Raw genomic sequence first — 22,842 nt, 5'->3', positions numbered from 1 at the left:
GTGTCTGTTCTGCTTTCCAGCCTGTATGCTATTTGCTAGTTATTTGGATGTTGTAGTCTCTTTGGTTGTGCTTTCTGCTATCCTGTTTTGTCTGCCTTGTCTATAGTCTATTCTTATAATCTTCAGAGAATATTTTTTGGGTGGCATCCAAGGCTGTATTTGCTCAGGTGAAATTCAGGAAATGTCAGGGTAAAATGATCATTCTAACAGTCTGTGGAGAATTTAAATAGATCCATCAAAATTATGTCAGGTATTTCTATCTGAGGTTAAAAGTAAACTAATGTTTAGGGAGAAAAACAGTCCATACAAGTGAACGCCTATGAAGTTAATACATAGGAAGGTCTATGAGCAAGAGGAAAAAAAACATTGTATCATCTTTTCCATTTCATATATTACTCAATCCAGAGTGTGCTTGTTTGACGTATCAGTTTCCTGTTTGGATAGTGTGTATGTGCTAAGTTCTGGTGATGAGTTATTTGTTTGTGCAGTTGGTTTTCAGATAATCAAAATAAAAATGTTTAGACCTGCACATCAAAGCCAATATTGTAACTAGTTAGCATTAAAACAGTACTATTTCAATAGAAGGAAATAACAAGTTGCTAATACCAATTCCAAATAAAGAAGCATTTCTAACTAAGAAAATTAGATGCTATACTTAGTTCTGTTGGGCCTTTGGGGTCAAATCAGGAGATTTCAGAATCCTGCTTACTACCTCCTATTAAAACTGCCTGCTAATGATTGTTTCTGTAACCTGCAGATTCATTCAGCCCCTCAGTGTGATACACTGAGTTTGCCACACAACTTTTTTCACCCAGGGTAGTGTGATAAAATTAACTAACAATCTGTGCTGAGGACCAGACAGCACCTCATGGGGTTGGATGATCCAACAGCCCAAATTAAAATGTTCTGAGCCATTGTTGCCCTTCATATTGCATGTGATACTGTGTATTCGGTTTCCTAAAACCTTTGCAACAGTGTTCTGTGGTTACCATTTTCAGTGTCACCATGCCGATTAGTAACTACTTTATCCTGTTGATAAGCACTGATAGCAGGACTGTGTGACTGTCCATGCTGTCTATTTTTAAATAGCAAACAATTTTTCAACAATAATGAAGGAGGTAAAAGAGATTGCTGCTGCTGCCATATCATCCTCTGGCTCAGCAACCATCACAACATCACTCCTTATCCTGCCTGCTAATGCAGTGAGACTTACATGTGATTTGGACACACATGGTCTTCTGTGTTTGCTTGGAAGCAAGCTTAATAAATTAATATCACAGGGATGCATTAATAATTATTTCCTCTCATTCTAGGTAAGCTTTATTAAATCAATAGGCACTTCACTTTACCATTTTAGGAGTTAATAAATTATCAGTATGACAATTGATCTTTGCTTACAATACTTGTAATGTAGGTTTTATACTTTCTGGTTACATGTTATTGATAGACTATTATGGTTCTAACACACCCTTTTGCAATGATGTGGGGCATGTATGTGTAAATGTGTCAGAAAAACACTGACTTACAGGCAGTAGAACCATCTGTTATGGAGCTTAGCTCAAAGTGCAGTGAAAAACTGAAATGGAAAAAGTATAGCTTTTAGAAAACTAAAGGGTCTATTACATTAATTTTGTATCATCATTCTGACTACTTTATTTGTGTGAAGTCCCTAGGGTTAAAATATCCTTTAAAAAGATGTTTATTTTTGGACAAGTCTATTTGTTGTGTCCTATTGTATATGAAAGTAGCTGCTTTGTGGGGTCACAGAGAGTTCAGCTTTACAAAGACACCCTTATTTTGTAGAAAATGAATTTTCAGAGGTTTTATTGAGAACAAAAGTATCTCTAATGAAACTTTTTATTAATATTTCATTTCATGACTTTTCCAGAAAGAAAGGAGAAAAGAAACACCGGGATACAACTTTGGGCAATAATGAGACATGGAAGTGCATAATCCATTTTCAGTAAGTGCAGGTATTTGTATATGTTATCAATGTTTTTTGCCACATGGACATAATTCTTTGAGTTTTTGGGCTTGTTTCTTCCTCCTAAATCTACATATGTAGGAAAACATTAGCTGACTTCTGTTTTTCTGAGCAGCAGACTAATTTAAAAAGCAGAGATAGAGCAACTGGAACCGTCCAGATGGAGCATGCCCCTGCATAGTTGAAGACTTCAAATGCCCAAGCAGTGAGCAGGGCCAGCCCGCATCTCTCTCTCTGCATCGTCAGAGTAAAATAGCAATTCATCTAAAAACCATAGTGTCAAGTAAATGTTTGTGGAAGTTAATGCTCGAATAGCTATGAAAGGAGAACTCCTTACTCTTTCACAGGAGGTCAGATTTAGCTGCTGCAAATCGAATTTTGCATCTATGCCCCTGAGATACTCAGAGTGATGTGTTACTTTCTCATTTAGTGGCTGCTTTTATGTATTGCAACAGCGAGTTTCAAACTAGCCAGTGAAGTTGATGTTGAGAAGAGCTGTATGAAGTTAGACACCTGTCATCCACTTGCAATGATCAGCATATTACACAAGGGCACAACAGTGGCGAATAGCAGAGGCATGCGGAGACAGGTCTGAGCCTAAACTATGAATTTATATGCAGATGCTTTATTTTATTATTGCTGCTAGTAGACACGTATATTCTTGCCATTAAACATCTTGAAGCTCTCCAAAATTTACAGAATTCTGAAAAGCCTGCATCATCAGAGAGCTGCTTTGGAAGTGTATTAAAAGGGATTGTAAAGGGAGCGTAGTGGGAAATTATTTGTTTTAGGGAAAAAAGCTTTGAAAATGGTAGCTTTGCAGACCATTTTGAGAGATTTTCTGGCAATACAAGTTCTGTATGTATTAACTGTACTTTTTTTCAGAAGGTCTAGAGTAAGAGGAATGTTTGGAAATGGGGGAGGTTGGTGTTTACTATTCCCGTTTACATTCGAGGTGGCAGCCACGACGATGTCCACGAGGGCAGGTTAATTGTGGCGAGTAATGCAATAGTTAATACCAGGCCCGACCACTGCCAGTAGGGCAGGGCAGAACCAGTTCTTAGCCGGGTCGCTTGGACGAGGCAGATGAAAGACTGTTGCCTATTAAAACAGCCAGGATAGCGGGACCGTGTTTATTTGGACTATTTCCATAATCTCTCCCCTTTGGCGAGCCCTCAGGGACAGCTGTGACACCGAACGAGGGGCACACAGGGCCGCCAGTGGCCGACGTACCGGGTGCTCGCCCAGCAGCGACGGCTGCCGGCTGGGCCCTGAGCGAATCAGACGAAACCCACCCCCCCCCTCGCTCCCCTCCCGCACGGCTCGGCTGCGGGCTCACACCCCACCTCTGGCAGGGGCACCCCGCCGCGGCCGGCGGTGTGAGAGCGGGAGACGTCAGTGCGAGGGGGCCGGTCCCGGGCCGGGCAGGGCGGCAGCGTCCCGTCCCACCCCGCCCCTCGCCGCGGCTCCCTCCCTTCCTCCGGCTGGGGGTGGCCGGGTCGGTACTCGCCGAAGTCCTCATTTCTCCTCCCTTGGTGCATGGTCGCGTCGGGAGCGGGGGAGGGTGAGCCCGGCGCGGGCCGGAGGCGGCGGGAGCGGAGACCCAGAGCGGAGGAGCCGCCACTGCCCGGCGGAGGTGAGGCGGCGCCGCTGAAGTTGTGAGGGGGAGGAGAGACGGAGGGAGGGCGGACGGGGACGGCTGGGCGCCTTTCCATTCATTGCCCGTGTGGCGGCTGGGCTGCAGCTCCTCTGGAGCCGGGGTGGTAGCTGCAGGACGGGCCGGGAAACCGCCGCTGGGGGACGGGGCACGGGGCACGGCGCGGAGGTAACGGCTGCTACCGGGCTGTGGCTCCGACGAGAGCTGCCCTGTGTCCTCCGGGAGAGCGGTGGGGAGGGGGGGGACCCGCTCGCACCTTCCTCGCGGGGCGGCGGGGAACCAGGGCACGACCCGGCGGGCGACGGTGTCGCCTGGAGCTGCCGGGCTGTCTCTCTCCCTCCGTCCCTCCAATGTGGAGGTGCCGCCGAGCAGCCAGCCCCGGCGGGACGCTGCTCCCGCCGCCCGGCACTGGGCGGGGGCACGGCGGCGCTAAGCGGGGGTGCCCCGCGCAAACGTAGCGGTCGAGCACATGTAACATGGAGCGGGAGCCGGTGCCGCCGGGGTGTCAGTCTTGGCGGGGAGGGCGGCGGGGGCTACCGCACTCCCTCCTGTTCCGTTTCTGCGGGAAACGCCGTAAGGAGCGGGGCGGGAACGGGGAGGCCCGGGGCGGGCGGAGCGGAGCGGCCGGGAGACGCCCGCCGGAGGGTCCCGTGGCAGTTTCGTGCTGTATAGGGAGAATGGGGAAGGGAGGCAGCGGGAGCTGGGCTGGCCCCAGCCGGGCCTGCACCCACCGGCCTCAGCACCTGCGGCCTTGGCCGGGGAGGGCGGGCGGGAGCCGCTCTCTGCTCAGCGAGCCGCATGTGGGGGGAGGAGGGTTCAAAGCACACCTTCGCGTCTTCTCACCAGCGGTGTGTTCTTCCTTTCCCTCGCCTTCCTGAGCTCAAATTTTGGGGGGGGGGGGGGGAGTGGGGAGAGTGTCCTGTTTCTTAGTGTCCTTCAGGAAGAGGCACGAATTGCCCGTGAAGGTTTGTTGGTAGTTTAGGTGTTGCTCGGAAGGAGTGGTCCTAAAACACCACTGAGATTGGGTGCCCTAACCCAGAAATTACGGGTGTTTTGGACCAGCATCATGTAAAAAAATGGTCGGGCAGTGCTGCGTTCAGACAAGTGTGTGCTCTGGCAGTACACGGTGGCAGAGTAGCTGCTCTGCACCATCACAGTAAGTCTAAGTTTACACCGAGTCAAGTGTTCAGACGAGTGTGAGCATCCTGATGAGGGGGCTGTTATTAGAAATAAATGAAAAAAAAAATGTAAAAGGAAAGGCCCAGCTGACCACAAGTTGAAGAAAAAACTACATGTGCTATTTAACATCTTGGAGGGAAACGTTCCTAGGGACTGTTACAGTTATCCTAATAAAAATTTCTGCTCAGTCCTCATCCCTGCAGTGGCTGCACAAAATCACATCTGCAGTGAGACCCCTTGCTTTTCAGGGGTTTCTTTGGTCACAGCTCCTTGTTAGAGCTATAAGTCACCAAGGCCTAAGTAGATACTCCTGGCAAAGGGTGGCCCGTTACAAAGTTTTAGTGACGCTAAGATCAGTGTTCCAGTTTATTCTTTTCAATAAATCATACTGCAAAAATGTAATCCCAACCAGTCTTAAGCACTTGAGTATTTTCTGTGTGTCCACTATGTGCACATGTTGCTGGGTGCAGGGTATAGACAGGCTGGCAGTCTGCTCTGTTAGGGCAGTTCTTAATAAGAGAATTTTATCTCAAACACAGTTTCATGGGACCATTCCTTGATTTTCATAGCATATCCTATTTGCAGCCACTACAGCTTTAATCACATTGCAGCAGTGGATTTAATCCATATGCCAGACATGCCTACTTTACAAATATATATTTTTAATTTATTTTTTTTAATTAATCATCTGTTTTATTATGTAATCTGGGAAATGATTGGTTAATGATGTACCCTACTGTCAGACAAATCACAGTAGTATGTCATTTGCTTTTAAAAGTATAAATCACTGGGACTGGACACAGCATTTCTGTATAAGAATGTTATAGTAATTTTTTTTTACCTAATCAAAACATATTCCTCCGCATCTTCTAAGTCAGTTTTGATTGTGCTGCACTCTTAAGTTTGGATCAGGAATACTGCTGGCAAAGACTGAAAGGAAGCTAGTAATTGCTGTGATCCTTCTTCATGTTCTAGCTTGCAGCTGTGAAAATTGCTAGTGGTGTTCTGTGATATAGCAGGACAATGACTTATTAAGTGCTATATTGTATTGCATCAGCAGAACCTGGTTGGGCTGCAGGTGGCTGTATGGCTGGGACCAGGCAAGAAATCCAATATTTTATTTTACGTAGTGTAGACATTATTGTTTAAATAATAATTATGGAAAGGAGAAGAAATTACTTTTTTTGAGTGATGTGAAGAACACAATTGTTAGGCATAAAAATTTGTATTTTAAGAAGCTTCATCTTTGTTTCATCCTGATTACCATTGGAAGGCTCCCCTGTAAAAAGACAAGCTTTGGCTGTGATGTGGGGATAGTCAAATGTGGGATGGCAGCTCCTAGCTGATGGAACGTTCAGACAGCAACCAGTTTCTGGGAATTTCACCCTCAGCATCTTAAAATCAAGTCATTACAAGAGGAAAAGAAAAAAGTCTATTCATGTAGAAATAGCAGCCACTGAAGCAAGGGGTTTCCCCATCACCATGCAGCAGTCCCAGAGATGTTTTTTGAAGCTTGAAAGGGGTTGAGGATGGCTGCTCTGTTGTCCCTGACTTTCCTTGCTTCCTATGCACATGTGTGTGTGTGCAGGCACAAGCACACATGGACGTTCTTGTTGAGCTCAGCCTTCACACCATCCATCCTGCAGGGAGGAGACCCATGATCAGTTTCTGAACTGCTAGTGGCTTTAGGCAATGAGAGGAGCCATTTTGTCTCCCTGTTTCTTCTTTCCCCATGTACAGGGGCTTTCTTTGTCTTCTGTTTGCCAGTTTGTGTTTTACCATTCCCTGCCTTCCCTCACAACAGTTCCCATTTTTCTGATTTCTGTCTAGCGGATAAATCATTTGGGGTGTTAACATTTTGAACTAACTTGGGAACAAGGGCAGAGGTGGTCAGCATCTGGAAGGTGTTACTGGCTCTCAGAGCCCTTTATTTGATGCAGAGACAATTGATGTGATTAAAGCTGACAAGTCTGTTAAAGTGATGCCAAAGATTTTTTGCTTGCATTATTTTTCACTTCTGGTTTTCCAACTTTAAAAAAATTGACAGGATTCTCCTGGGTGGTGGTGCCTAAGATGTTTCCTGGAAATGTGGAACTAACTGGATATTTTCTTCTAGAATCATGGTCTGACACACAGATAAACCAGAATGAAGCTGAATGTAGGACCTTTGTAAAGCTCAGATAAAAAGAAACTAGTGTTGTTATCACTTCTCTTCTAGCATTACTGAGAGGTAGGGTCATGCTCTAAAAGCTGTGTAAACAACAGTTCCATTATTTTATTTTTAAACAGTCTTCTAAGTAAAGCAAATAGTTTCAGTCATTGTCATGTTGTATTACTAAATGTACTTAATGCATTCTTGAAAATATCTTTCTGCAGATTGGAGATCTTAAATGTTTTAAATTGCTTTTGATTCTCCCTTTGTTTAGACCTTAGGAGCTCAGACATAAACCACAGATAAGCATTTCGACACCAGTTAATCAGAGAATAATCAATTTTTCTAGAAATATTTTCCTAGAAGATAATTCTGGGGAAGACTGATTCCAAAGAAAACAAAAAACATTTAAAATACACTTAACTTATAAATTTGTTAAAATAGCAAGCAAATAACTGCAAATTTGCACAATCTGTGTGAGTGGATCAAGAATACATATGAAGTTCTGAGCTCAGGGAATATATATAGCAGTTGGGAAATTACCTTTTCCATGACCAAATAAATCATGGCAGAAGACAGAGACTGTTGTGCTGTTCAAACAATCAATAGGAGCCAGTTTCAGATTCATTGTATGTAATAACTATTAATATTGTAAAACAAAATCCAGATCTGTTGCTGAGTATTAATTTCTCCAGTTTTCCTGGTCTGTGTAAGTAAATTTACACAGTCTTCTTCAAAGAAGAATCTGGAATGTTTAAGACATAGCTGCTTGAACAGAGTTCTGCAGTGACACTTGGTTTAAATGTTGTTGGTTGGGGTTTCCTCTTGAGGGTTTCTTTGAGGCCCAGACTGAAAGCCTGGAAACTAAATGCTAGACCATGAAAATTAAGTACTATAAAAAGAAGGAAAAAATGTCTTGTAGAAGGCATCGTATTTTGTTGAGGCCAGTGAGAGGACTATGATAAGTGAACCCAGGGAAACCTTATTTTTGGCTGTTTTAATTTTCACCTTTATATGTCTTCTAGTGCTCAGAAAGGATTGCTGAAGCAGCTGCATTGTCACCTTTGTCATTGTTGCCAATGCTCGACTTTGAATGATTGTCTTATTATTTTAAAGACTGTGAAAATATTGTTAGATTCATGTTTTATACATGATACGGAACATCTTCCCAATGAAAATATCTTGCGTTTGAATTATCTTTACAGTTCACTAATAGACCTTGTTTCCTAATACCTGACTATGTGACTGCTGCGTGTATTTTCATGTATTGTTCATGATAATTCACCAATAATAGTATTAATGCTGTTCCTCTGTTTCGATGAACAACAGTAAGTTTTGTAGATAAAAATGTATAATGGTCTTTAATAGTACAATCGTTATTTATTTAAAGTTTGACTGCAGGTTGTTGGCCTTTTAATCTTGCGGGATTTTTTTTGATCACAAATAGATTGTATGGTGCTTTCGAAAAAATTTCTTAAGTTTACTTCTAGTAGAAATATCCAATGTCTTAATCATAGCATTTATAACATGGGCCTGGTCTGAACTCACTGTTGTGCTGGTTTATTAAAAGCCATGCAGTTTTTAAATTAACTTCATTTATGCAGTGTAGCTTCTCAGGGTAGCTGAGACTTTGGGTAGCTGTGGCAGAACTTTCTTGCTTCAGCTTTTAGGCATCAGCCCTTAAGCCTTTTTGGAAGGAATCACCTGTGATGTGGGAGGCTAAATTCAGTCTCTGTATTTGATCTACCATTGAGATTGCCTGTTGGTGTTTATCGATTTTGCAGCAGTATTCACCAGAAGATTACCTGGATGCCAGATTGGTTTACATGGGTCAGTGAATTTCAGCTTGCAAGTCTTATGGCTGGGATCATTGTAAACAGGTTTTTCAGAGATTTTGTTGAACTTTCATGTGTATGTGGTCATCATGACAATTTAAAAAATTTTAACCATTTCAGAACAGATACCTGATAAAACCTAAGCATCATTCTGCACAGGCAAGTCTACAAGAACATTTCAAATATAAGTTCTCATCTAAGTATTTAAAATATTTTTTTAAATTTCAGTCATGTTTGTAGATTTGTTTATGTGCTTTTAGAAAATGGTTTGAACTTATCCGTTCAACATTGAGGGGTGCGCCAAGTTTGGCATGATAATGAAATTGCAGGTTTATGCTCAATATGAAGTGTCATACAATGTTATGTCTCCTCTCTTCTTCTGCATTGATTTTTCTTCAGAGTGTTGCTATGGTATGGCTTACCTTTCAAGAGTTAACAAAAATCTAATTTATCTCTCTGTTTTAGGTTTTCTTTAAGCTACTGACAGACATAGTACATGACAGCTGGCATGCAAGATTTTCCACAGACTGCCCAGCTGATTGCTCTGATGCTATATAATTTAGCAGAGGTATCCAGTTTGAAGAAATGTGCATGAGGTTTATGTTGTGCATACACGTGTATTCAGTCATTAGTCATGATCATGACTGCATAAAATCAGTGTAATTACCTTCAGCCACTCTTTGTATCTAAGTGATCCTGACTACATTCCATGACAACCACAACAGCTTGAATCAGAGTTTGCCTTTCATCATACTCATATTTGTAGTACAGAAGTACCCAGCCTTGGTTGAGCTTGCTCAATGAGAGAACGGGACACGTTAATGTGAGCAAAAGTCCAGTCTAAGAGAGTGCCTTAGGAACACTGTGTGTCTTTGGTGCTTGACCAGCCCGTGCCAGCAGAGGTTGCTTAGTTTTTTCCATTGCACACTTTGCTTTGTAGATATGCAATGTGTTACTTTCAGGTTGCATCAGGAGCACTGCAAATGCACGTATCCAGTGTACTCTGAAGAGTATGCATCTGTTTCCAAGCCACGTTTAAAGAATGTCTGGGGGAGGATAGAGAGGTCCATGCTTTCAGCATAATTTCTCCAGCATTTGGCTGCTAGTCTTCCTTTCTTTCCACAGGATTCTTGGGGTTGGGAGGAAAAGGGTCTGGATGAGTAATTTATGTGTGAATGGGTTGTTTTAACCTCAGTTTTTCCAAGGCAGCCCTGTAACACACCCAGCCCCCCGTATACATATATACATGCATACATACATTTATTTTATTTATTTTTGTATATATAAACATATATTCTATCTGTTTATTTATTTTTTTTTAAATGGTTGAAAAGAAGAAATTCTTCCTCAAGTAACAGGGAGCCTTATGAAGTAAGCTAGTCCATTCATCTGCCTCAGCAAATTATTATTTTTCCTCTTACAATATGTTTTATTATGTTTCTTCTTAACTCTTTCTTTAAGCTCTATATTGGAAACTCCCAGGTCCTGTTCTGTGTACACCCTTTTTCTCCCTCTCCCACTCCTCCTCATCTTCCATTATTGTACATCTGTTTATCTGTTTTGTTCTTTCAAGTTATGACTGTATTCCACTTGAGTCTTTAATGTTGGATAAAATGGAATGGGATTCTCTTCATACTTGCTGACACAATATACGTCTTTTGCAGCACTGTGACTTTTTTGTAGGCTGTGATCCACCAGATCCTCATGCAAGGACACATGTCCTAAGACATTGTTTTCACTGATTGTTTTATAGCTGGTTATTTTTGCTTAACTGTATAATCTCATACATGCTCTAACTGAAGATGACACTATATTTTCCAATAATTTCTCCAGTTCGTAGCTTTGAATTGCCATCTTTTCCTCCAGTAAACATACTACCTTTTCTAGATTAACATTGTCTGGCAATGGAATAGCTTACTTTATAATATCGTACAGATCCTGTAAATACCGAAACAAATATCCCTCAAACATTTTACCTTGAAATGGAATAAATTTTTTACTAAGTTTCCTTTTTTCTGCTTTCACTGGTTCTTTTCAGGGGAGAATGTGTAAAGCAGAGAAAATTTTTTAAATTAGCTATGCATATTTAGGAATCTGGAAAAAACAATTCCCCATACTCCTTGTAGTCCTGTGGAAAGCAATTCATGCTGATGCTAAAGAATTTGAGGAGTAAGTCAAGGAGCAGGAAGTCTGCCACATAGAGACTGTAGGACTAGCATAATACTGGGTGATAAGAGGATGATTCTGGTAAGGTAAGGCCATAGTAGGGAAGCCAAGTGCACATTTTTCTTTTCATGGTTGAAGAAATTGATGGAGGTTTCTGCACAGGAGTTCCTTTTTGTGGGAGACTCATTAGAGACGGAGTCTCAAATGGAAATGTCCACAGTAGCTGGGGAAGAATTGACAAAAATTAACAAAAACAGTTGCCATATTCACATTGACTCAGAAATTAAATAACTCCTAATCGTGCTGTTAATGGCTGAAAATGTTAAATTCATGGCAATTTTAGTGGGCTTTCAGTGGACATTTAGGAACTACAAAGCAGCATGCCAGCAGTCTGTAATACACATGTACCAGGGAATAGGCATAGTGGACACTGTTATAGTTGGGAATGAGATAACACTTTCACTTTTTGAAGTGAAAATAAAACTTCATAAACCTAGAGGCATATAGATGGTGGAGATCAAGCTTTATTTTTAGTCTTCATAGATTTCAGAAAAGGTCTTAAAGAAAGCAAGCTGGGTGGAAAAGGTTCTTACATGGATGAGAAAGCAGAAAACCAAAGGTAGGCATAAATGGTTTGTTGTCACACTGGAGAAAAATTACCAGTGGAGGTGCACATGGATCTGTTTCAGTGCTTCTGCTGTTAATTTGTTCATACATGATTAAGAAGAAAGGACTATAGAGTTTGCATGTGCTGCTGTTATTCAGGGTGGTAAACACCTGCAGAACCATTTAAGACCAAGGAACAAAATAATAAAACAGTATACTCCACTCAGTGTTGAGGAAAAACTGATGAAATATCAGGGGACAGGAAGAGCAGACCTACCTTTGCCTACAGAGTGATGAGCTCTGAGCTGACTCCTAACCCTTGGATATAACAGAGATCATAGATTTGTAACAGATGGTTCCACAAGTATGTCACAGTCAAAAAAGTCAAACTTATGTTAGAAAGCTGAGGTTTTATAATTCTGTTTTAAAGGAATAGAGCAGAAATCCACATGCATCTGTGTTGATAGTGTATCCATATCTTGACTATTGTGTGCATTTCTTGACTGTCATCTGAAAAAGGATCCAAGAGAGCAGGAAAAGACCCAGAAGAGAGTGCCACAAAGACAACCAGTTACGTAACACCATCCATACAAAAACCAGTTAGAATGGTGGGGAGGAGAGACAACTGGGGATGCAGTGATGTTTTATAAAAACATGAATGGCATGGAGAGGCTGATACAGATCAGTTGTTTGTTATCTCTCCTAATGCAAGAGCTAATGGGCATGGAAATTGTACTAACAGGTGTTGGGTTTGGAACAGCAAAAACACTACTTGTTTAATGCATATGTTATTAACTCCACAGGATGTGGTGAATACTGAAAATTTATACTGATTCAAAGGGAATCTGGACCAAATGAATGAAAGAAGACGTCTGTAGGGAATTTTTAAATACATAAGCATGACCTCTGGCTTTCAAGGTCCCTGAGCTGCAAATTATTGGAGACTGGAGAGTATTTGGGGAAAGTATGACTAAACGCTTACACTATTCTTATCGTCTTCCCCAGACATCTGCTTTTGGCTGCTCTTGGAAACGGGGGTTCTGGGTAGGGGATTGACCTGGCATAATTTTAGATTTGTCTTTTTAAATTGTAAAAACTCAAGACATATTTTTCTGAGTTAGCAACTGAGGGTAGCATCTGCAAATCTTGTAATTTGTAGACCGAAAGCCTCCTATTCATTCTCCTTATAATTTAAGACAGAAGCACATTTTTAAACAAAACATAAAAGTTACCATGAACATTTGTCTGTCTCCTGCCAGTTGGCGTCAACTACAAATTATGTTTCATTTCAGTCATGCTCAACTGCCAGATGAGATAATACATACTGTCTCATTTAGGGAATCTAAGCAGCTATGTCTGTAATCCTGACATGGCTTTTCTGATTTATTTTCTCCTACATGTATGTGAAACTGTATTTAGTATGGAAGATTTTAGTTTCTTTGCACTTGCCCCTTCTATGGGGAGAAGATGTGAACACAAAATATGTGAATTTCCCTGCAGAGTTAAAGACTGAAAACTCCTAGATCTATGACTGGGACAGAGAATCATAGAGGATGCTATTCTTATTTACTATTCTACAGATACTGATATATTGTATTGATTTAGTGTGTTTATTCAGTCTTTAAGGGGACTCACCAGCAGATCAAAAATGCATAACCACAAGATGCAAATGTCTTGCATAAATATACCTTGTCAGCCTAAATTTAATGTTAAGCTTGTACTAGTCCATTTTCTGCTCTGTCAGATGTTGTTCATCTCTGTATGACTCTGACAATGCCAGATCAGGTATTGTTCATTCTCCTTCAGTTGTGTAAAGTCAGGGTGAAATGCAGCATCCTGTGCTGTGGCAAACTTGACAGAAATGCAATTGTGTTCACACCTGCTTGGAGGTAAATTTGTATTGTGTGATTATCATACAAATGGTAATGTGGTAATCTGGCATTTATTAGGACACATCCATGTGTTGCACAAGCATTCCTTACTTTTCTGTCATGCATTATTATATATAGCACACTTTTCCTGAGTTTTCCAAAGTGGTTCTGAGATACATTTCACTCCAGACTATATCTGTGGGCTTTTGCATTTCTGGCCACCTCTGTTCTTTTAATAGCACATAAAAAATCTTACCTGTCTTCTCTCTCTGGTCCAAGGTATGAGGAAAAGTACCTTGGCCTGGAGATGGAAAGCCTGTTTGGTGATTTTACTGCCATAGTGGGTTTTTTTGTACAAAGTGTTTGACTATTCCATGTTCCTGGCGGTTTGGTTCTCTTGTCATCCTGTGTGGCTGCAATGGAGGCTGGGCTAAAGAGGCAAGGATTGTGCAAGGTATTCAGATGTTTATTGCTGAGCTTTTACAGCCTGTTCCCACATCTAGTCAATCATAGTAGATTGACTATATTGGAGATCCGTACAGCTTACTTACCAAAGGGGGCTTTATTGAAGTATGTGGCTTTGCAGGTGAGGAAGGAAAGGCAGAATATGGATTTGTGTAGGTGAGACTATTGAAGTTTGTTGTAAATAGCTAAGTGCTGTTTTGTTGTTGTTGGAGCTACTTTGATCTCTGTACACTGAGTGTTAGTGTTACTACAGCAGAGTTGTTTTGTGACTACCTTAAGAATAAACTGTAGGAAAACGCAAAAGTATTCCTGTGTTAATGTAGAAATATCATAATATCTGGTATTTGCAAATTTGAACTGGTGGTGCATCTACATGCAGCAAATACAATTCTCCTCTGTGAAGATTTATTAAAGCTGTTCCAAATGCAATTAGTCATAGTAAACAGCACCGCAGCTGAGTATTTTGGAATTGTTAAAGGAAGAGAAATTTTCTGTTTAGACAGGAAAGTCATCCAGGTCTTCGGACTGAAACAACTATCCTATATGGACAGAGGAAAGTTCAGCTATGTCATAAACTGACTGTTCTGAGGAGTGTGTCAGGTGACATGAAGCTACTGTTTAGGTATCAAAGCCTGCTTTTTAGTTAAAGAATGGTGTAAAAATCAGGGAATACATCTGAGTGTCTCATACTTGAGATACTATCTGTGAAAAAAGTCCTAAGAAAATATTTTTAATGTTTTTTTCTTCATCTAGCCTTTTGCTGTTGAGTTATACTGCAAAAGAAACGAAAAAAAAAAAAAGCATGTACTTAGTAATCAGTCAATCAACTGATTGTTGACCTCAGACCTTGCATCTCTGATAATGATTCTTCTTTGAAGTTTTTATGTAACCCCACCATGTTAAAGACTTATTTTAAATTAGATCATGGAAGGGAGATAATTAATTTAAATGATAATCCAGAGAAGACTTTACTACTCACCTCCTGCAATAGTCATGATTAAAGTTTTGAACATCATGATGATGATAATAAATCATGCCTCAGGATGATGATAAATCTAATGCCTTTGCTGAGGCGTGGGAGCTCCATCCCTGGAGATGTAGATGAAGAGCTACAGTGGATTGTTTAGTGGCTAGGGGTTGTAGGGTGGACAGTTGTACCTGATGATCTTAGAGGTCTTTTCCAACCTCAATGATTTTATGATTCTAAATAATAATAAGACATATCTTTTGACAGATATATCTGACAGACATATCTTTAAATTGCCAGATACTATTCTTCATTCTATATTATATAATTCCTAAAGGTGTCAGATATTGTTTTAAATGCACAAGAAGTTTTAGCATTGCTGTAAAAAATAATACCCAATTAGCACATCTCCTATTAGACATTTTTAATCTGAATCCTTATCTATCATTGAAGAGTCCTCTGCCAAGGGAGTCTACATTTGCAGGCACTGGTGTTTATTGCTTCACTTTCCATTTATGCTTGCTCTTGTGACTAAATAGAATATATTGGTTTATTGAGTGTAACGTTTTTTGGTTTTTTTTTAGTTTAGTTTCACTGAGCATGAACAGTTCAGATTTGCATCAAGCAAGCCAGGTACTTTGGAAAACAAATGAGTCTCCAGTGTGCTGTCTTCTACTGGGAAGACTGAACAAAGACAAAAACTGATCAAAATCAATGCTGTCATTAGTCACCTGTGTTTTTTCTGAATCTGAAAATATCAGTGGTTATTTATAAGCTCTGGTTAATTAAAATCCAGTGCATCAGACCAGCGTTTGTCTGGACTGAGGCATCATTCATCATCTGAGGAAAGTAGTAGATATGTAGCCACCTTTGCAGACACATGTAATATACTCCATTTTATATATAAAATTCTTGGACCTAATGGCCCATTTTAGGAAGACATTGGTCTGGTAAATGAAGAATGGACAGTTCAGTCCAATGAGTATCATCATGAATCTCTTAGAGCTCCAGGGGGAAACAAAAGTATCTGCTACTTATTCTTGTGGTTGACTTATGGGCCCTTCCTTAGTCAAACTCTCAAAAATACAAAGCTTTTTTCCCATTTCTTTTTTAGAAGCCTGTATTTTGTTTTTAGTGGTAGTTCCCATGGTTTCCTGCAAGCCATCAGAAGCTCAAAACATCATTATGTGTCTCCTTATTCAGAGAGGAAGCAAGCATATCAACTTATTTCTGAAGGAACTGAAATTGATAAGAATAGGTAAAACATTGCATGAAATAGTAACACTGGCTTCACATTTACAGAGGTTTGGAGGAGTCCAGTGAGCAGGGTATTGTCCTTCCAAAGGAGTACCAGGCACAAGGTCCAAGTTACTACACTCGGGTGGAAGCAAGGACCCAGCAGACCGACTCTGGACTCCTCCTGGCAAAACCCTCATCTCTCTGCTTCCCATGAGCTTCCTTCATCAGGGCAGTCAGCACTCTGTTGTCTTTGGATTGCCACAGACGCCTCAATTTCACTTATGAGAAGCGAACAGCGTGCTGCTTAATCTGTGTTTACCTGATTACCAGATGATAGAAACAGACTGTCTGCTGATCTTGCAGTGAAACTAGTGTCCTGTTCAAAAAATTATAAATACGTCCACCTACCATATCTGTCTACTATTTGCAACTGTCAGCTTCCTCTTTGTTGAACACTACCATTCTGGTAATTATAGATTACTTGACCCTGGATGAGTTATATATCCTAGCAGCTCTGCAGTGAACTAGTTCAAATTGAATATTTATTTTGTTTTTAACATGCGCATGCTGTTACTCCATTTATGGTTCAGTAATGTAGTAAAAGTCTTTGTTTATAAACAGAGAGGAATGAAGATTGCTGCTCAGCATTGCCCCTAGTGAGTAGAGGCCGATGCATGTTCTAAGTTTTTAATCTTGATTTTTTTCATACTTTATTTTAGGTTATTTTTTTTCACAAAATCACAGAATTGTCACAGCTGGAAAAGACCTCTAAGATCACCAGGTTAAACTGCCAACATCCCCCAGAATAAAATACGCATATCAATATCTATATGACCCCCTAGAGCATGTTCTGAAATGCCTCATCTACACAGTTTTTAAATATCTCCAGGGATGGTGACTCCAGCACCTCCCTGGGCAGCCCATTCCAACACCTAACTACTCTGTCAGTAAGGAATTTATCAGATCTAGTGTTAACCTTCCCTGGTGCATCTTCAGGCTATTTCCTCTAGTCCTATCATTATTGACTTGAGAGAAGAGACCAGCACCCACCTCCCTACAACCTCCTCCTTTTATGTAGTAGTAGAGAGCAATAAGGTCTCATTTTTTAAATTTGTGTGTGTGTGTGTGTGTGTGTTCATTTGACAGAAAGATTTAAAGGGAAAGATAAATATATCTGGCTGTAGTCAGCCTAAACCTTCTGATGCTGCAGAAGTATGATGTTTTTTTTTCCTTTTTTCTATGAAGTTTGTCTGCTCTCACAGAGAAATAAATGATTCAGTTGTTGCTCCCTCCTACCAGATTATGGCCCCTATGTAATCTATTCTGTTTTGAACATGGGGTACATTTGAATTTTAAAATGGACAGATATACTTTACCTGTCAGCCATCTGGAGAAGAAGCCACTGCTGAATTTCATATTCCTTTTTCATGGGTTTTGAATGTTTGTAATTTATAGGCTGGCACAAGTTCATCCATACCCACTTCTATGATTGCTGATTGTGGCTTAGAAATATCAGCAGTTCTGAAAGCTTTTGCATCTTGAATTTTAAGAAGATAAATGAAACAGTCAACAGAAGACTTGATCTTAAAATGAAATTGTTTCTTTTGCTGTGTTGGAATTATTTGGGGGTGTAAACCTGTGCAGAGGCCTGTAACTATTCCTGCATCCTCAGATATCCCTGGGATAGCTGGTGGTCAGTCTGGCAGTGGTAGTAGAGCTTGAGATGATGGTAACCATTTGGTGAATGTCTCTCTCTACTTTTCTAGTCATATGTAAGTGATCTGAGTATTGCCCTGAGTGGGTTAGTTGCTTCATCATTACTACTTCAAACTTCCTGGAGGGCGTGTGTGGTCCAAGAGACCTCACAGATTTTCCTGGATGTGGCCCACACTGTGGATGTGTCTGTTATTTATTATATCCTTTCAGAGACAGAAGATAAACTATTTTCCCTAATGAGTATGTTTTTTCATATGCTTAAATGAGTTTCTGCCTTTAGAGGGAAGATATTTTGGCTCCCTTTCACTTATTTGTCTGTGTACTAATGTTTTTGCTCAGCTCAGCTAGATCTACCACCTACGCATTGGTTTGTTTCAGCACAGGATAGATAGTTGTTTATATATGTGAACACCTAAATTTTTTTAAAAATGCATTGTCTGGGAAATATGATAAAAGTAAAGGGGTGTGTGTTGCATTTCTTACAATATTTAATTTTTATAATAATGTGATAGATATTTTTGAGATGTGTTTTTATTCTTACCTATCTGTCTTGTTTCAGCTGAAGTGAATATACTTGGTTCAAAAGAGTGCATCATCACTTTAGTACCTTGAAATATTTTATCTCCTTCCCCTCATAGTTCCTCAAATAACTTCTTTTATTCTTTTAGTCAATTAATGAAGCTTATGGTGAGCATCGGAGAAAGAAATCAGTGCAATTTACAGTTACAGGAGTTATTTGTTTAAGAGATCTATTACTGTTATCAAGGAAACACATGCTGAGCTATGTGCTGTGTATGCTAATATATTTTACATGCGTTCTTCATGTGTGTAATGTACACTCATATGCTCCATGCATATGGTTCCACTTTGTGGCACTTTTTGCTAGCTTGTCACATCCAGATCTCTTCAGTCTCCCACGTTTAATGGAGAACTCTTGAAATTTTATTATTTTTTCATCCTGAAGTACAAATTTGCCTTTAGGAATGTCATTGGTGTGAATGAAATTGTCATGCTTATATTGATATTTCTTGTGGATAAATCACATCATTTTACCCTTTTCTTTTAAAGTTTTTTCTGACTTTGACAAAAGAAGAAAGTGCTGAGAGTGCATGTCAGCAGCTTTAGAGAGGGGTCCTGTACAAGAGGGTCATTATACAGTATCAGATGAACAGGGAAGATGGGCGTTTCCATACTGAAGATGGGAGTTGTTGCATATATCATATCGGCTTTTAGTCTCATGATGGTCGAGGGAAAAGCTAACACTCATCTTTTGACTGTTGCATTAAACCAGTTTCACAGAGCTTCCCTGCCTTTCAAATTTACACAGCCTGGGAAATATGTAATTTTGTTCAGAATAGGCTGTTATTGATTGTATGTATGTAGCTGAGTTCAGGCTTTCTTAGTATTTGGTGAATAACAATTTCCCTCTGTTAAACTGGGTTTGAAAATAAATTTCAAATCACTTACAGAAGCCTAATTTTGCCTGTTTATTTAGTTGTTTTGTTTATATATTCATTATAGCATTGCAGACACAAATTGCAGTTCTTAAAATGTGGCAAGCCTATGTAACAGTTACCTCTGACTTGTCCGATACACTTCCAGGGAACAGTTTCCATTTGTGGGGTTTAAAAAAAAAAACACAAAAAAAGGGAATTAGAGTTTATTAAATAATACTGAGGGCATTGTATCTACATTTTTCCCTGCATTTTTTTTTTTTTAATTTTTTACTTTATTTTTTTACTACTGGAGAAGTTTCAGGAATTGTAATATGACATAAGTGTTTTGTCTCTATTTTATTAGATTACACGTGATGACTTAATGTTGTGCAACACAGACTTGTGTGCTGGATCTGGGTTTTGTTACAGGCTCCTGGAGAGGACTCAGCTGTCAGCCCTCATCAGTTGCTGCTTAAGAGCAGATGGATGGTGGTGGGCAGTGGTACATCAGCTTCAACCTTACCCTCTGCATCAGGTTGTGGTAGGCACCATTATTTTGCTCCTCAAGCAGTGGGTGTTAATTGAAAAACACACTCTGCCTTCCTGAGGGAAAAGGTGCTGGGATCGGCTGAAAAAGATGGTCTTTAGGGTAGGATATCATGCTATCTATGTTGGGATTGAATTAATAGATGCTGGAAGAAGTGTGTAAAACTAATACTAACTGGTATGAGTTTGTGAAAAATATATCTCATAAAATTAACTTGATAATGGTTTTACAAGTTCAGGTGATAGATAAAGATGTTAAGCTTAGATTATGTGTTTAACATTTCAGCATTTGTTCACAAAATATAACAAAGCAAAATCAAAGGATCAGATTTGACCTATCTAAATGACAGGACCCTAATATAACTGTAAATAAGGAGTTGCCATTGTTTAGCTGGCTTTGCAGGTGAGCTGCTGACTCTTCACTGATCTTTTTACTGTTGCTGTAAAACAAAAATCACATTACCCCTCCCAACCTCTGAGGAGTCACAAAACCAGGGATTGCAAGGCCTGAAAGTAACCTTGTGATCTGTCTGTCTAACTTCCTGGGCAGTGAAGGATTAGGACTCTCCTCAATTAATTCTTGTTTGTGTTGTAACAAAAAAAGAGTATTCCATGCAAACTGAAAAACCACTGATAGTGAAAAAAAAAATTCCTTTCCCTGCCAATGACATACAGCAATTAGTGGAACGACAAATAACAGAAAGATATAGTGATGTGGATAGGTTAGTAAGCCAAGTTTGCTTAGTGGCAGTTCTGAAGTCAGTCATTCTGATGGGAAAGATTAGGAACTCCCACAGGCATGTCCTGTGTGATATATGGCAACTCTGAATAGAGTCCCAGCAGATAATCAGCTCAGCACAAGTTCTCAATGTACCAGTATGTCCAGTAAAGATTAGTGATGTTCCTGGGTATTAAAAATGAGGTGCTTTGCCTAGGAATAGGAGTTATATCGTGTACTTGGCACTGGTACAACTGCTACTGCAATACCCTACTAATGTCCATGAATCAAAGAAGATGTTGACTATGACCAGAGAAAAGACAGAGAAATTCATAGTGGACTCAGAACTATGCCCTAGTGTGTTTTTTCTTTTTGGTTTAGGGTGTGATTAAGAAAGTTATGAGCAATTCTAGAATAGATTATATTTTTTTTTCCCCTGAAAAATAAACTGTAATTCAACTCTGCATTATTTCAGGGAAGTTGTATGGCTTGAGTTACATAGCGGTCCTTCCTTCTAGTTCCATACAGTACAAATTTATTTAATTTGCTGGTCAGAACATCAGCTATATTTCTACCTCTGTGTGTTTGCATAGAGGCCATTGGACAAAATCATGGCTTTAATGTATCAGATTCTGGGCTAATCTGTGTTCCATAGAGTACTTGTGAACACTGAAGTCCCTTGAGGTATTGCATAAACTCTGGGTATCTGGACACAGAGAAACAAGTAAACAAAACAAAAATAAAAACAAATTCAAGAAACCCCACAAGACACAAACCAAACAAAAACAACAAAAAACCCCAACCAAACAAAAATAAGCAAGTAAACAAACAGAAGTGTTAGCAGTGATTGAAACTGCCTGAGCTGGAGCTCTGCTTTCATGTTAGTGTGGGTAAGCAGAGCATCTCTGGGTGTGCTTTCTAACCTGTTGAGCTTGTTATGGGATAGTGCCTCCTGCAGTGTAGTCACCTACACATCAGTGCAGTATTGCTATGTTAGCTGCCCAGATGGACCACAGTAGTGCTTAGGTTGACAGCAACTTGTGGCACGGAGTTTTTACCCCTTACAAGCTTGAATGTGGGGTTTTTTGACAATTTTCTTGTATGAAGTGATACAGTCTTGAAGACCTGAATGTAATTGAGAATGTCTGTAAACCCAAATAATTTCTCTAGATATATTGCTCTTCAGTAATAAACCATGGCAGCTGGGGGACTGTTTTATTTATACCTGCCATGTCTTATTTCCAGGCTGAAACACCAACATGTGTGTTTGATTTCTTTGAAAAAGGGTGTCTTCCCAGCTGCAATACGCAACTTCTTCAGGCCAGAAGGAAAGACACGTTTTTGGAGCTTTTGTCATTGTAATCCCATTATTTGACTGTTATAGGTGCTGGTTTTGGCATTATCTCAGTTGAGCACTTGCCAGCATACCAATGCTCTACCTGATTAAGTCTTTTCTTTCTGGCATTCAGTTTGTTTCACCAAAAATACCCACCCAAAATCAAACAAAACCCCCCAAACAAAAAAAGCAATCTAAATTCCTCTTGGTTTGTTTTTTTTTTTTCCCCTGCCATATTAGCTGTGGTATACCATGGTATACTATTCCTTCATGGTATAGTAAAGTAAAATTAAACCTCACTTTGATGTAGTCCTGTAAAGAAAATCTTGTCTACTGAGTTACACTGTGAAATAAAGCATTCATAATATAGATTCATAAATTTTTCAGGGTTTGAAGGGACCTTTAAGATCATCCTGTTCCAGCCATGGGCAGGGACACCTTCCACTAGATCAGGTTGCTCAGAGCCCTCTCCAGCCTGGCCTTAAAAACTTCCAGGGACAGAGTTCCCACCACCTCTCTGGGCAGCCTGTTCCAGTGTCTCACCACACTCATGGTGAAGAACTTCTTCCTAATATCCAATCTAAATCTACCCTCCTCTACTTTGAATCCATTCCCCCTTGTCCTATCTCTTCCTTGGCATCCCAAAAAGTCCATTTCCAGCTTTCTTGTAGGCCCCCCGCTACTGGAAGGCTACAGTAAGGAAATATATAATTATATAGCTATATAAGGTAATATATTGATTTAAATGTAAACTTCTAGAGACACATTTGGATTGTTAGCCAAAAGATAGGTAGCAAATACTTTATTAGCTAATTTAATTGATTTCAGATGTTAAGGAGTTTAAAATAATTCTTGAGCAATCTAGACTTGTCATTATTTTGTGAAAACAAAAATGAATATAGGGGGAAATACACAATCAAGTAGAAATGTTAGGAATACCAAGCAAGGTTTAGTTTTCGTTCATGTTAA

At 40.0% G+C, this 22,842-nt stretch overlaps 1 long non-coding RNA gene across 1 annotated transcript in view; it reads left to right on the top strand.

Moving 5' to 3' along the window:
- The first annotated feature begins 3,502 nt into the window (after positions 1-3,502).
- LOC115599945 overlaps positions 3,503-22,842 on the top strand; it is a 98,890-nt gene continuing 79,550 nt past the window's right edge. The window contains exon 1 of the long non-coding RNA XR_003988711.1: positions 3,503-3,620. This is a non-coding gene — a long non-coding RNA (uncharacterized LOC115599945). The remainder of the gene's footprint in view (positions 3,621-22,842) is intronic.

This window comes from Calypte anna, chromosome Z, assembly GCF_003957555.1.
Source record: "Calypte anna isolate BGI_N300 chromosome Z, bCalAnn1_v1.p, whole genome shotgun sequence".
NCBI classification, from domain to species: Eukaryota; Metazoa; Chordata; class Aves; order Apodiformes; family Trochilidae; genus Calypte; species Calypte anna.
The sequence above is the reverse complement of the archived record's forward strand: the minus strand, read 5'-3'. Positions and strand labels throughout refer to the sequence as shown.